The following is a 17,334-nucleotide window of genomic DNA, read 5'->3' as shown; positions in this document are numbered from 1 at the left end:
AGTGCAAAGAGTGTCAGTTGACAAGGCGAATAAATCAAAAGGACAGAGTACCAATTACTCCTGTGGCAAGACCAGAATTGCCGTTCCAAGTTGTAAACATCGATATCATTGGACCTATAGATCCGCCAAGTGCAAAAGGTCACAGATATATATTATGTCTAGTTGACCAACACACGAGATGGGCTGAGGCAGTACCACTGACCAGTTTAACTGCCAAAGCTACGTGTGAAGCACTGTTAACCATCTTCATGCGGACAGGTGTGCCTAATATAATAGCATCAGACAATGGGACTAATTTCAATGCTAGTTTGACACAAGAGTTTGAAAAAAGAATGGGATCCAGCCCAAGATTTTCGACACCATTGCATCCAGAGTCGAATGGGCTGGTAGAAAGATTTAATCAGACGTTAAAGCACATGCTACATCATGTCATTTTGGAAGAGCCACGTACATGGCATACAAAAATACCATTCATTTTGTGGGCCTATCGAGAAGTCCCCAACAGCACGACCGGCGTAGCACCTTTTCAGTTGTTATATGGACGAAAACCAGAAGGACCCTTATCTATTCTGAGGAACACTTGGGTGGCAGATGAAGAGGGTTTGCAGTTGTATACTACTCCAGTACCTCTTTACATGGAAAAGCTTAAGAAGCAGCTAGAAAACGCAGCTGAGAAAGCAAAATTGATTTCAACAGTACAGCAAGAAAGAATGGCTCGTTATTACAATTTGAGATCTACGAAGAAAGTCTTTAATCCAGGAGACAAGGTAATTGTTCTATTACCTGATTCTAGAAACAAGCTTTTAGCTAGATGGCAAGGTCCATGTACCATCGAATCATGAAAGAATGAACATTCATTTTTAGTGAAGATGCCTGATGGTAGTCTGAGGCATGTGCATCAAAATAAAATGAGAGAATTTATTGCTAGCTCCGGAAGTGTGAACGTCATATTTGAAGGGGAAGAAGAATTTGGTGACATCGAAAATACTCCATTGAAAGAAGACTCCTTTTGGCAGGAAGTAAAATCCGTAGCCTCACCTGACTTATCAACTACGCAGCAAACAGAATTGGAGACATTATTAAAAGAATTTGAACCCTTATTCAAAAGACCAGTGCAACCAGTTGCAATCGGGGAGCACGTGATTGAACTTTTGCCCAATATTACTAGACGGAAACCGCATTCCTACTGTGTTCCAATGTCTTATAGAGCAGAGGTGGACAGACAAGTGAAAGAACTGTTGGACTTACACTTGATTGAACCTTCGAATGCAGACATTACATATCCTATAGTATGCGTGGCAAAGAAGGACGCATCCATTCGAATGTGTATTGACTATAGAGCCCTTAATGCTGTAACAAAAGTTCCTAATTACCCCATGAAAGATACACAAGAATTAGTTTTTACTGCGGGGATGGCTCAATGGTTATCTTGTCTAGATTTGCTAAAGGGATATTACCAAATTAAAATGAATGACGAGAACAAAATTTTAACAGCTTTTTCCACTCATAACGGAGTATATCAGTGGAAGGTTATGCCTTTTGGTCTGTCGGGAGCATCGGGTACATTCCAAAAAATAATGAATAGTGTTCTTCGAAACCATTCTAGTTATGCTCAAGCTTACATTGACGATATAATAGTGTACTCCAAAACATGGAGCGAACATTTAATTCATCTGAGAAAGGTATTGCAGGAATTAGAAAAGACAGGGTTTTCTGTAAAATTTAAAAAATGCACTTTCGCGGCCCGAGAACTACAATTTTTAGGCCATAAGATAGGAGGAGGTAAGCATGCACCAGACGAGGAAAAAATTGAGGCAATAAAGCGACTAGAAAGGCCAAAGACGAAAAAGGAAGTAAGATCTGTGTTAGGACTAATGGGGTTTTATCGATCATATATTCCTAATTATGCGGAAATTGCAACCCCTCTAACTGAACTAACCAAAGGGAAAAAATCAGGAGATGTAAATTGGGGAAAACGCGAAGAAGAATCGTTTTTTAGATTGAAGAAAGCTTTATGTGAGGCGACAGCGTTAAATGCCCCTGATTTTGGTAAACCTTTCGAAATTCACTCAGACGCTTCTGACTATGCAGTTGGTTGTTGTCTAACCCAAAAAGATGGAAAGGGAAATTATAAACCCATCACATTTGTAAGCCAAAAATTTAACAAAACTCAAAAAAATTGGTCAACCATTGAAAAGGAAGCTTATGCCATTTTGTTTGGATTTAAAAAATTTGATAAATGGTTGCATGGAACTACGGTAGAAATCGTAACTGATCATAATCCATTAAAATACTTAATTGAAAAAACTCCAAAAAGCCCTAAATTAACTAGGTGGGCATTGGCTTTGCAACGATGGAGTTACAAAATTACTCATCGTCCTGGAATCTTAAACAAAGACGCTGATGCTTTATCTCGTCTACAAACTAAACATTAGTTCTTTTTCTTGTTAAAATTAGTTCTCAATATCCATTGTGTTAATGTATGTTTAGTTCAGTTTTTATTTCAACATATGTATGCTATATTCTTATTGTGTTTAATTGTTTTCAATATATGTATTCATTTTTATATAATATATGTATGCTATGTTCATATTTCGTTTAATTATTTTTCATGTATATATATATTCGGAGCTTTCATTGTTATTTCAATATGTGGATGAGATGTTCTTATTTCGTTTAGTTATTTTTCCTTATATGTTATTAACTTTGTCCAAAGGAATCAGAGAAAAACTTTTGCCGTTTGAAGACCAGTTTTTCTCTTAGGGGCTTGTGAGGGCGCTGCGGATGATTAGAACCAGAAAACGAACTGAAGGGAAGAGGGTGGAGAAGAAGGACGGCGGGAGAGACGCGGCCGAGAGAGGAGAGAGATGGATGTTGGAAAGCTCTATGATGTTAACGTACTAAATTTTGTAATAGTGTTCTTATATGTTATGTTTCGTCCTACGTCAATTAAATGTTATCAAAAAATTTAAATATGGTGTCAGGCCAATTATTTTCGTTTACATTTATTTACTAAAAGGGCAGTCTTTGCCTTATTAATTTTTCTGATGAGAAATAAGAATTAAAAAAGCTCGGCAGCGCCGACAACCGTATTAAATCTCTTTCACATTTTGGGAAACTTTGTTGTTTAGGAAGAAAATACACTACATTTAGACTTTTGGCTGTTATAATATGAAAGAGAAAAATGATTATTATAGAATGTCTTTCATTTTTCCTAATAAAGGATTTTTATTCTTAAATCAGATGAGGTATTCATTTTTAATTGTCTCTGAAACTGATGGGACGTACACACCAGTGTCTGTATTTATTTATAATTTTAAGAAACTAAAATGTAACAGAAAAAATCTATAATTATGAAAGGAAGTGTCATTTACATGCAAATGTTGCCCAGACGAAACTTTCGTAATTACAGACCCAAAATTTGGCCCAGATGTAATCGTATTTATGACTTTAATATGCTTTGATGCCTACAATTTAAACTTTAATCTAGATCAGTTTTATGGCTGCCAATTGCATTGCAGGAGATACTAGCTATGTTTAATTTTAGTTAAATCTTTTATAGATATTACTTCATCTCCATGATTTCGTCAAACTATCAGCCATTAAAACGTATTATTTTAATTGTCTTACATATGCTCTTTTCTTTATATACACAAACATTTCTAATGTAGATCGGTCCTATAATATCATGCTGCTTTTAAAAACGTAAATTTACGATTATCTCTTTTCTAAATTTCATGGTAATGAAAGTTTATATTTTTTTTCGTCTCATAAACTACACAAATGTGTGACATAATCCTCCTTCTTTTAGCTTTCAATAATAGAAGAAAATCCTTCTTTAAATATTTGATGAAACAATGAAAACGGTTTAATTTCAGGCCAATAATTAAAATAATTGCTGGAAATGGAGCAAAAATATTTAAAAAATTGTCAAAACATGGGGAAAACTTGCATGACTATTGAATTGTCATTATTAAAATGCCATATTTACAAATTTTGAAACGTTATAAAATTAGTATTTTTTAAATAATACTTTCAGAAGTTTTTGCAGAAAAACGCTAAAATTCTATTTTATTTTTAATTAATTAAAATTACAAAAAAAATCACTCTTGGGTGCACATTCCCACACTCCAAATCAGCTGAAAGTAAAACATTCTGGCTGGTGGAGCCTCAACACATTCATTTACATTTATTATTACTTGAGAGAATCCTTCATGCTGTCATGCAAGAAATTTTCGCTCAGGCTATGATTTAAAAAATTTTAAAGCCTCAATTTTAAACTTTAATTTGAAACGTTTTATTGAGTATGTCGTTGTTTTTGCTAATTTTATGCGTGTATTTGTCCGCAATATCGTATTTTCCCTAAAACTGCGAATTGCTCCACAAAGTTGTTTGGTATCTTCCTAACATTGACCGACATTCGGAATATCGAACAACAGATATCGTACAATAGATGCAATACAAAAGTTATCGTACAATATTTTGTGCTAAAAGGGTGATGATTATAGAAAGGGAAAAATCGATGCCTCATCATTGATCAAACAGTCGCCATTCTAATTAGAGATCCATAATCCACGATTTTTTGAATAACAAATAATTTTGCTATTGTTATTTTTAAATATTTGTTCCAAATATCTGTTATTTCAATCATGTTATTAATTAAAAATTATTACTTAATAATGAATATAAAATTTCTTAATTGTAATTAATACTTAATTTACTCAATTAAGTAACGTGTGATTGAATTAATTTATCTATTTCAGCTTACTTCTTAAATTTGATTTTTTTTTCAAAACTATTTATTTAATTCTTTATTGGAGTAAACCATTTTCTGAAAAATTTGAATTAAATATATATATTATTTCTTTAAATTGTTTACTTTAGTTCTATATTTTACCAATAGATGGCGCCAGCAGTAAAAGGAATATATCCAAAGTCAAGTCACAAGCAATTAAATAGGATTTGTATGGAATAGTGCATCATCAAATGCGAATATCGGAAAGTCAAGGTTACTCTCATGAAGTGGAGCGGCGACTTCACACTTTCCAGTGAAGTCACCGTTCCGATAATTTTCAGTGATATGTAATTCAATGACACGATAATTCCAATAACCGGTCCGTTCACTTTTCAATCCATTCACAGATTTCTCTTTTTCGGTTTTATTCGAGAGCTTCCATTGGACAGATCGTATCGTTTGTTACTTTCCAGTGAAGTCACCGCTCCGGCAAATTTCAGTGATATCGTATCGATTGTTACTTTCTATCGTGATCCCAAACCTGTAATCGAAATATCATCAGTAAGATCGTATCAAGGATTTGAATCACACCCCTCTTTGAACAGTATTGATCACTGGTATTTGTGACCAGAGCGGTTATTACGTAACCAATATCAAAAAGTCACAAATACCAGTGATCAATACTTTTCAAAGAGGGGTGTGATTCAAATCCTTGATACGATCTTACTGATGATATTTCGATTACAGGTTTGGGATCACGATAGAAAGTAACAATCGATACGATATCACTGAAATTTGCCGGAGCGGTGATTTCACTGGAAAGTAGCAATCTATACGATCTGTCCAATGGAAGCTCTCGAAAGAAATCTGTGATTGGATTGAAAAGTGAACGGACCGGTTATTGGAATTATCGTATCGTATCATTGAATTGCATATCACTGAAATTTATCGGAGCAGTGATTTCACCGGAAAGTGCGAGGCTTCACTGGAAAGTGCGAAGTCACCGCTCCACTTTATGGGAGTGGCCGATATTCGTATTTGATTATGCACTATTCCATCCAGATCATTTTTAATTGCTCGTGACATGATTGACTTTGATTACATGTACTCTGTTTACTGCTGGCGCCATCTATTGGTAGAATATAGGACTAAAGTAAACATTTTAAAGAAATGACATATATTTTTAACTCATCTTTTCCAGAAAATGGTTCGCTCTAATAAATAAATTAAATAAATAGTTTTGAGAAAAAAAAATTTGTGAAGTAAGCTGAAAACGATAAATTAATTCAATCACACATTAATTAAATTAGTAAATTAAGTATTAATTACAATAAATAAATTATATATTTAATATTAAGTAATAATTTTTAATTAATAATATGATTGAAATAACAGATATTTGGAACTCATATTTAAAAATAACAATAGCAATATTATTTGTTATTCAAAAAATCGTGGATTATGCATCTCTAGTCATCCCTAATTCTAATACATTTGTTTTGAACATTTAACGCACTTTTCTTAATTTTGTAGAATTTTAAATACATAATTAATTGTTCAAGATAATTTTAAGAATTTAATTTAAAATTATAATTTTGTTATAGTTTTTCAAATTTTATGCGGTAGTAATTAAAATATTTCCAATGCTATATTTAAAGCAAGAACGATCGAAATACTCATTTTTTTAATTGGTGACTCAACCGGTGAGGCCAAAGATTTTTTTTTTTTTTTTTTTTTCCATATCTGCAGTAAAATATATGTTGAGGCGAGTGATCCCTTTTCGATGGATTGTTATCATTATAGTATGTCTTTATTAATTTTACTTAGCACTAAGTCAAATGAAATATTATGAATGTTCCAAGCATCATAACAGAGTAACCTCCACTACATTGCTAGTAAAATTTAAATAAAATTAATTAAGTATGTTATAGAATTCTAAAAAAAAAAAAATGTTAATTTTGGTAAGGCTTGCGCAAATGAAGCTAACAATTCGAGAGAAATGAATGTGGACAAAGAATATATATACTGAATAAACTTCGTAAAACAGCTGAAAAAATTAACTTTTATTGCTTTACTGCAAAATAGAAATTGCATCATTTAAAGTACTTTGTACGTTTTTTAGGCTTCAACTTATTATTTGTTATTTCAATTACCAATGCATTTTGAATTTTTTTTTTTTTCCTCAGATGAAACAACTAGTATTTATTTAGAATTTATACATAATAAATCAAGTGGTAAATAAGTTTTGGAGATATAAAAAAAGCGTATTACCATCTAGAGCACAGAAATGTGCAAAATTTCCAAATTCTAACAGACTGAAAAATCGGTTACAAGGTAGAATAAATTAGTAGCAAAAATACCTGTATACCATTACAGAGTTTTTCTTAACTTCAGAATAATTTCCATTTATCACGTGAATATGAATTTCCCCCATGGGTACTCTTTGGATAAATTATAAAATTTTTATATTTGTAGTAATTAATTTGAAATATGAAAATTGATGTTTTATTAATTCTCAATGTAATGTCTTTTCGTTTTTAAAGAATCCATTTTAAAAGTAAAATGGATACTACAAAAAACCTGTTGAAATGAAAATTGCACTAAACTCTGAATCGTCATTCAAAATAATGATCCTATGCTATGAAAAAGCAAATCTTTAAAACGTTGAAAAGTTGTAAAAAAAATTAAGTCTGAAATAAACATCTTGTTTTTATATAAATGAAAACTCCTTGACCATGCATGAACACTCCTGCTTGAATTTTAACTGTTATTTTAACTGTTTACCATAAAACTTTTGGTTTCATTTTAGCGCGTTTTTTGTTTTCTTTGATGCCCACAGGTAATGAATATATATTTTTAAAAATTATAATTTAAAATGTTATTAAAAATAAAGAAGGATTGTAAAAAATTATTATACTCTTAAAAAGTCCGTATTTATACAAATTTGTTTATTTTCAAACAGGAGTAAACCTTAAAAATATTTCCTAGATGTGGTGTGAACCATGAAGTTACTAAGTTTCAACGGTAGCACATTTTAAATTTTGAGTTAAATAGTTACACTTATTCGTAAATAATATAATTTGCATTCAAAATTTCTGAATTTTCGAATAAAAATATTTTTCCAGCAAGCATTTGATTTAAAACAATAATTATAAAACTCTTGTCTAGTATTGATTTCTATAAAAAGTTTTGACGTATTTAGATAGTCATTAAGGACATCAATTTATCTGCACATTTCGCATATTTATTTTCATTATCTAAATATCTGATTCAACCGTTACATTTAACGTGAATTCAATTAAATTTTTTAAATGAAAAGTCAAAAATAATTATTATAGTTAACTTAAATTATATGATAATTCTTTTTCATTTTAAATAGTTTCTGCACTCAAAAAGTATTACATAGAATAAAACTTTATTTTCTGGATTGTTAAATTATACAGGTTAAAAAAAAGAAAATTATGTTTTATATAAGGTGTGATTCTAGAATTTTTAACCATTTATTTATCTATATTTTTTCTCATGGCTATCAATTAAAAAAAATGATTTCATTATCAACATGAAAAATTAAGGTGTCTTTATAGCAGTAACTTGCATAATATTTTTGTACATCTAGTGCTTTGTTGCCTTTTTAGTATATTGAAAATATACTGGAATAAAAATTATATAAGAGAAAGCTGAAATATTTTTTACATCAGATTGATTATTTTTAGACTTTTAGCAATTTTTTGGGTTTTAATAAGGTAGTAAAAATATTTTAAATTTATCAGACACATTCTCTGCTTGCCTTTCTTCAGCAGCTTGTTCAGTTTGGCTTGTATCAGGTTGATTTTCTTCAACTGCTGCTATTTTGCTGTAATTATATACATCATTATCTTATTTAATATATTATATATAGGTGTAGTTAATCTATAATTTTTTTAGATTGAAAATGTTAGAGTAATTGGTTGATGGAATAGAAGATTTCTTTTCTTTTTTTTTATTTATATTATATTACAAATGGATATTTAATGTATTACAACAGTATTCATGTGTAAAATTACTTTTCATAATCATTGTTTATAATTTTTTTCAAAATTTACCTTAGAATTTTGTTACAAAATTTAAAATGCCATGGTCTTCCAACATTTTAAAAAATGTTAGGCTTTTCTGTTATTCATGCCATTTGGTAAAAACAGGAATTTAGTTATATAAATTAAACATATTAACTGTGCATTTGCATCATGGCAGTTTAAGCCATTGAATTTATCAGCATTAATATAAAACAAGAGAATTTATTTTCATGTTGAAGCTATTGTTAATCAGATAGAAAATTCTATTAACTGAGAAGTACTTTTTTTTATATTAAAGAAGAGTTGAAGAATCTTTGGTTTCAAACAGATTTTAATGATATTTTAATCCAATAGAATGCTTTATGATTTTAAATTGCAGAAATAAAGATGTTAGGCTTTTCTGTTATTCATGCCATTTGGTAAAATAAGAATTCAGTTATATAAATTAAACATATTAACTGTGTTGTTACATTATGGCTACAGAACAAAAAGTAGTCAGTTATTGAAGTGTTATTTTTACAGTTTTTAAATGATATACAAACACAAATTCTTTGTAATATTTGATTTTTTAGTATTTAAAATTTAGTAATAAATTTAGTATTAGAGCATCTTTTTTTATTTCACTTCATTTTCATTTGCCTGTATAAATAAAAATGAAGTTAACAAATAGTTAATATATAATAGAAATTCATGTTCCTAAACATATTTGTTTCAAATGTGCTCAAAAATTGTAAGAAGAATGAGATTTTGACTGTTAATTCAATAATTATTTTTTATTAATTTAAAAACTAAGATTTCATTAGTAGAAGATTGTATTTTATCATTAATTCTGTTTATCCTATTAAATGAAAGTATTGTTGGTATTTTAAATCATCCTATTTATTTGCCTCTCAGTTGCAATTTTCAAATGCTTTCTTAAATTTTATTCTATTGTTTAAAAATTGTAATTTTGGAAAAAAAATAGTTTTAGGCAGCTTTTAAATATCTTTTGGTTTATTTTGCTTTTTCAACAATCTATGAGATTTAAAAATAGTTTTAGATTATAAGAAGATTTTGTGTATTTAATATAATTTGTTTAAAAGTATGTTTGTCTGAAAAATATTATATACATTTTAAAGTGTGATTATTAATATTAACTTTAGCATTCTGATGACTGCTGATAAATCTAACCTTTTTGTGCTGTAATTACTTCCACTTTTTGCTGAGATTCTGAATCTTGAGACAAAAGGTCTTTGAGAGAATAGTTTTTTAATTAAATATAGCAGGAAAATGTATTTATTCCTATAATTTATCAGGTAGTGTGAAACAAATTTTCATTCATCTCATTATAATTTTTTTTAAATTTTATATTCATTTTCATATGTATTCTTGGAATCAATTTAAAATTTTATCAGTTAGTTAAATTTGCTCACTGAATTATATTCAATTGGAATTTTCTGTGTCCTAATATTAACTTTCTTTATTTTAGCTTATCCTCAGATATATAATGGTTTAAGGGAGTGGCAAATGAAGTGGTGTTATGATCCTGATAATAATATTCCACCAGATAGAACTTCAGGATTTCTCTAGTTGATGTCTATGTATGTTGAAAGAAATTTGGTATAAGAAGGTAAGTAACATTGTATCCCTGAAAGAAGAAGAAGAAGGGAAAAAAAAAAAAATTAATATCATATCATGAAGTCCCCAAATAATTTCAATCTGCAGTTATAAAATTTTTGTAGGAAGAAAGCGTTAAAGGAACTACATTTACTGTCTTATGAACGATGTATATGGGATGTATGTTATAATTTTTCCTATTTTAAAGAAATTGTAAGTATAGACTTTTGAGCATGGATGACATTCTATAAGCAAGTTAATTATATTTATTTACTGTTCTAAAAATCACTTCATTATCAGAAAAGTGAAATTTGCAACATATGATTAGTTCACAAATCCTACTTTTAATTGTAAAGCATATCCCCCAACAGCTACAGAAAATTGAGGAAAACTACGGATTTACAGATATACAGAGACAAACTACAGAAAATTACAAAAAAATGCCAAAAATCCTTACTCATAGCAGTTCTAGTAGTGAATGAATTTTTAGCATAGTTAGAGAAAATAAATAAATGGAATCTTGTACTAGCATGAATACAAAAACTCTGGAGTCACTTTTCATTACAAAAATAAATATGAAAATTTGTTATGATGTTAAACTGAGCAGTGATGACTTAAGAAAAGCAAATGAAACAAAATTATTAATATCTGAAAAATAATGTTGATTTATTTGATCAACAATATCATGTTGTGTGTTTAAAATTATTCCACTTATATATTTAGTCAGTAATAAATGTCTATAAAATTATTTTGAATAATGTTTGAAAATATTTGTTTTAACTAATTAAAATCTGTTGGAAATATCTATTCTTCAATAATTTGCTGATAGTAGATTATCTGTAATATATTGCTTAGAAGTGCTACTGTTGACTGGTTAACCAATGTTGGAGGTAATGGTAAATCTATTTTAACAAGCATCCTTTATCAGTAAAAGTTGGATTCTTGCACATTGAACCTATTTGTAGAAATCAATTGTGTGATCAGTTGCCGTTCAAAGAAGTGAAGAATATGTATCAATCAAAGAAATCTCTATAACTTTGTTATTTATTATTGTATTTTCATAAAACTAGTTTCAATGGAAATTACTCAAGAAGACAATTTATTTCAATGGAATAACTGATTAACTGAGTTAATTAATTCGAATCTCAGAATTTTCCCATTACAGGAGTTGAGATTTTCATGTAATTTGATCCAATATGCCATTTTATGCATGTATATTAATTTTCATTCCAACATTTGCAATGGGTTTTGCAATATAATTCATTTTGTTTGTTTGAAACTTCGTCTGCCGAGAGCCTACTCACTAAGGACAGTAAATCTCAGTTTGTTAATACCAAACTTTGCATTTCTTTTCTTTTATTTCACTGAGATTGCAAAAAATTGAATAAAAGTAAAGTAAATTTTTCTTTATTAGATTGATTTCAAATTTCAACGGGTATGATGTTTTTATTGGAAATTTAAGCATTTTGTTTCTCTTCAAAATATTTTTGAATTCTTCTTTATAGTTTATCTGGTTCAGTTTTACCCAGAAATGATTCTCATTTATATGAATTTTTTTTAAAGAAATGAAACTTTTTAAAATTGTACATCGAATTTTACTTCGCTGGGAAAAGACAAATTTGCATCATGGCAGTTTAAGCCATTGAATTTATCAGCATTAATATAAAACTAGAGAATTTATTTTCATGTTGAAGCTATTGTTAATCAGATAGAAAATTCAATTAACTGAGAAGTACTTTTTTTATATTAAAGAAGAGTTGAAGAATCTTTGGTTTCAAACAGATTTTAATGATATTTTAATCCAATAGAATGCTTTATGATTTTAAATTGCAGAAATAAAGATTAATTAACAGAAATAAATTGAACTGATGTCATCTGGTTTAAATAACTGCACATTGATAATATTTATGGTGATGAATTGAAATTTCACCAGAATTAATTTTTTTTTCACTAGAATTAAATTTTTATCTATTATTTATGTGTTTATTTGTAAACAAGACAAAACACTATAATCATGTAACAATTTGACCCCTTAGAGCTATGAAATTTTATGTATGGTCTTTACACCAAAAATATAGTACTCCGATTGAGGTTTTGATTAAATCAAAATAAGAAAGATTAATATGTTTGTCTAGTCAGCCACATGTATGTGAACATGCTATCTCAAAAAAAAAAAAAAAAAAAAAATCTAGAGGGATGAAATTTGGTATAAAGTTTTATTATAAAACTTAAAGATCTGTATCAAAATTTGGACCGTCTCTGTCTAAATGTTGACTGCCTGTTAGTCTGTCAATTCCTGAGTGTTCAAATGAAATTGCTCAAAGATGCAACAAGCTAGATATATAAAGCATTTGTAGTACTAAAACTGTAGTCATATATTGAATTTTTCAATTCAATTAGTTAATGTTAAAAAGTCATTTTTATCTACTTGAAATTAGTTAAAAGATCAGTTGCCTTTTGAATATTTTCAGCAATAGTACACATCTGGAATACAGATATAATGAGGGCAATCGAATCTAGAAAAACAATAAGTGAAAGGATCGAATAACCATTAATTTGTGTATGAACTTAATGATATTGTAGTTTTCCATTCATATCCTAATACAGACACTAAAAACCATAAAAAGAAGCATGAGAATGCAATAAACAGAATTGTATCAAATATGAACTATGAATATGTCATTATATATATTTTTAATATACCTTTGTGTTATAGCTATATAACTTTTGTCTTTTTAAAATCTTATTTTAGTTATCTTCATATAATAAGGTTTTGTGATGAGAACAAGCGATTTATTCTAATTTGAATGAGAATGATATTATTGTTATTGCTAATCTCTTATAATCAAATTAACATAAAAGAATAAAAACCATTTATTTAATAATTTCAAATGAGAGATTTAATTAAAATAAATGGCTGACTTAGCCTCAGGAGGGATATAAAACGGAATACATTTGAAAGAAAAGAAATTCACATTCATATCACAAGAGAAGAAAATTATCATGGAAACAGTTATTTAGTATCGACTTTGATGGGTGCCACCTCTTGTATTTTTCAAAATGAAGCCATCTACAAATACTACTACTACAGATCAAAGTGCAGGCATTTATTACTGCAACAAGAAAAGTGAAGATACATTTTATTTACTTCAACTTTTGTGATAATTGGTTGACTACTATTTAACATAGATACAATTATTTAATTTCTTTGAGTTATACCATCTCAATTTGCAATTTTCAGGAAAAATATAAAATCGTTTTTGAAGCATAGATGAGATAGAAATTTTAACCAAATATCTTGATTGTAGTTCCAATACAAATTTATAAATAAATATAAAATAGCATCCTTTTTTTAATTTCTTGATAAAGAATATTTTTCAATACGAAAGAAAGAAATTTATAACTATCTCTGTCTGTCATGTATAAATAAGACAGTTTTTATCACCTTTATTTGAAATCCTTATGTCTAATGAAATCTTGTAATTAAACTATAGAATTGCAGCTGAAATTTTCCTTAAAATTTCGTAAAAATGTATTCTTTGTACATCTAATTATTTATCATTAAATCTTGGAAAGAAAGTTAAAACTTAAATAATTCATTAAAAATCGCAATCCAGCAACATAAGTATTCTTTTATCTAATAAGAAATTCTTCTACATCTTTTATATCAATTGATAAGATATATTTATTTGTAATGAAAAAGGAAATCCTACTTCATATAAAATCATCTGATCTGGAAATTATTGAAAGCAGTTTTATAATTGTAGTTAAACTGATGTTCCTGATGAGTAGATCAATTAAAAACAATTCAAAATTATATACTGTCCTTCAACAAAAACGCATGTCAAGACATTACGAATCAACAATGGAAATTTTGCGAATTTTTGGAAATGTTTCAAAAACTATTATAAGTATACATAATTTATAGAAATCCAATGTTTCATTATCTCATGCTTTGCTGTCATATAAAAATTTTACTTTTTTACAGTTCACTTTTGTATCACAGAGAAATTTAAAGATGAGTGAAAAATACAATTTTTTAAAATTTTAAAATTTATTTCATCCATTTGTGTAGTAAAAGTATGTTCTTTAAACAAATAGGAAAATTCTTTTTGAGAAATATATTTTTTGAGATATCACCAAAAGTTTTTAAAATTGGACACTCCATTTTTCAAAGCTTTATAACACTTGAAATCTTTTATCAGAAACTTACAAAAAAAATTTTCGTGGCTAATTTCATGATGAGCATAATGTTAAGATTTTGTGATTCTAATGAATTAACTGATGACTGTTCCGCTCAATCAATTTGTCTATCTAAACAAATGTATTATCTTAAGCTGTTTCGATTGGAACCTGTTTTATGAAGAAGTGAAAATAAATAGTAGAGTTACAGAGGTGTCCCGTTATTTTTGTAGATGACTGTACCTGTTGCTCAGAGTTGAAAAAAAAAAAAAAAAAAAAAAAAAAATTACTTTTTAATATGTCCTTTGATATTCTCATGCATAGCAAAATTTGAAGACTATAAATTTGATTTTAAAATTTGAAAAAGAAATCAGAAATCTTCATTAGTTTTTATTTTAAATGTCAAAAATTAATTAGCATTTTAATAAAGCTAGAACGTGTATTTTAGTTTTATGAGTTTAAAAAGATTAATTTTCATGGCCTGCTAGTGAGTATTTGATTTAATGCATCGATTCCAAGATTTAACTCCAATGGAATTCATTTTGGAATCAAATCAAAGCAATGAAATAAGATTAAATATTTAAAAATATATAGTATAGATTTCATCTAAGCTCGTTAAACTTCAAATTTGTGATCATTTGAGGACAAATCATCATAATAGATGACATACATATTCATGGTAATTAATGGCTGACCATAAACATGGTCTGCCAGAGAAATCTCAAAATTATACCTAATTGGAGAATACCAGAATCCCACTTTCATTTGAATTACCCTTTTAAAGGCTTAGTTTTAAAATTTAAGAATTGTTTTTAATATTGATCAGTATTGTACTATCTTACTTGTTTATTAACATGTACTATCTTAAAGAAATTCGTAATTATTAATTTCAAAGAATTTCCATTATTAGTATTAAATTTGTTACAGTAAAAATTATCAAACAGAAAGACAATAAATACCTTGAATGCTCTTCATTACTGTGGCTTGAAGACATTATTCTTGTCTGACAAGAAGATAGTATAAGATGAATTCATCTTAGCTATATAATGGAAAAGAAATATGTCAAACTAAAGAATAATGTTTTACTTTTGTTAAAATGTGTTATAAATACTAATACTTCAAAGTTTATATAATGAAAAGGTTTATCAATAATATTTTAGCATGTTTTGATACAGTTAATTATCTCATAGCTGAAGTTAAAAACAGTGTTTACTTTCTCAGACCGATATTATTTCATCATTTCAATTATATTATATTGCCTTAATCCTTCAGTATTTTACGGAAAATGCATAAAATGTAATTATTTTCCATAAATAAGATGTTTAATAGCAATACTTTTTGGCTGTCAATAAATTTCATTAGAAAATGCAAAATAATCTTTCAACATTTTACAGAAAATTGAATGTAAAATGATTATTTACGTATTATCAAAAATGAAATTATAATTTTTCTTACCTTCCTCGCTTGTCAATTTCCTTAAAAATTTTGAATTTTCTTATTTCGAAGGATTGTACAGATCTGGATTGACGGAAGTAAACGGTTCTATCCTGTACCTAATGACCGAAAAAGACAATGCAGTTCATATTATGTTTGGAATCCATATCCAAAACCAATATTACATAATAGGATTTTATGGCAAAAAGAATATAGTTTTAAAATTTTATATGAGCAAATTCTGGATTATTCACAGATTTTAATCTCAAAATGAAATTCAAAAAATGTTCATGACAAATATAAAAAGAGAAGTTTTAAAACAGGAGGAAGAAAAAGCCTTTTATTTTTTTTAAAAATAAGGTATACCAACAAACTACTAAATGTTGAAGTCTACTAATTATTAAGTCGTAATTATACGTATAGACAGATCTTTACTATATTTAGAAATTGCTGATTTTTTTAGGGGGGATTTGGAAGTTGTTTTTTTTCCCCATTATGGAAATTCTGATGATTTGCGAATTCAGATTCAATTAATTTTTCCAATGATTCGCGAATTTGTATGTTCGCGTATCTGCTACCAAACGATTACATGGTTGAGCGGAAGTTTCCTGCATATAAATTTAAAATTACATTTCCTTCAAATGATATTTAATAGCTCTTTATAGAAGGAATTTTAAAAAATTACGAAGAAGTACAAATAAATATAGGGCTGTTGAATATTTAACCACATTGTATAAGATAATAATATTGTTTTTCAAATTATTTTACCGAAAAATAAGATTGTTTTTATTTCTCAAATCACTTTTGAGTTTAGTAGAATGTCAAAATTATATTGTGAAGTAGCACCTTTCATTGTTAAAATAATTTATTCTTTGTTTTATTTATATATAGTAGATTACAGATTTTGGGTTTAATTTAAATATAAATTAACCAAATCAGAATGACAAATTGCATTTTATTTTCCATTTAATATTCTAGATTCATTGATTATCTAGTTCTGATGATTTGGCTTTGTAACCAGAGGGTCCTTGTTCCGAACCTTCATTCCATGGTAGAGCTGCTGTATAAGCAGATCTTTTACAAGCTAAGACAACAAGGCCGAATCTTCTCTTGTTGGTGTCTTCTGTGATGTGAAAGTACGTGAAGAGGATATTAGTTCACACATCACCCTAATTATGATCTTGTTTCAAAATTACTAGGTCTGTCCCAAAATACTCCTAATGTTGCTTCCAAATGGGACATTAACATAATCAGATTTAAAAATAAAAGCTAATCATTTGTGAAACTCAAATGGAATATACTCATGCTTGTTATTTAGTGGTGAATGACTGTATT

At 28.2% G+C, this 17,334-nt stretch overlaps 1 protein-coding gene across 3 annotated transcripts in view; it reads left to right on the top strand.

Annotated features, from left to right (window-relative positions):
- Positions 1 to 7,487: 7,487 nt before the first annotated feature.
- The window catches only part of LOC129958668 (methionine adenosyltransferase 2 subunit beta-like), a 39,030-nt gene continuing 29,183 nt past the window's right edge, over positions 7,488 to 17,334 (top strand). Inside the window, exons 1-3 of one of the 3 annotated variants that reach the window (XM_056071295.1) lie at positions 7,488 to 7,574; positions 10,256 to 10,396; positions 16,978 to 17,135. The gene's annotated coding sequence lies outside the window, so the exon portion shown is untranslated. Of the gene's footprint in view, positions 7,575 to 10,255; positions 10,397 to 16,977; positions 17,199 to 17,334 lie in introns of all 3 variants that reach the window. The other 2 variants (XM_056071294.1, XM_056071297.1) reach the window with 2 other exon arrangements.

Source organism: Argiope bruennichi, chromosome X1, assembly GCF_947563725.1.
Source record: "Argiope bruennichi chromosome X1, qqArgBrue1.1, whole genome shotgun sequence".
NCBI lineage: Eukaryota > Metazoa > Arthropoda > Arachnida > Araneae > Araneidae > Argiope > Argiope bruennichi.
Note: the sequence above shows the minus strand (reverse complement) of the source record. Positions and strands in the feature narration are given on the sequence as shown.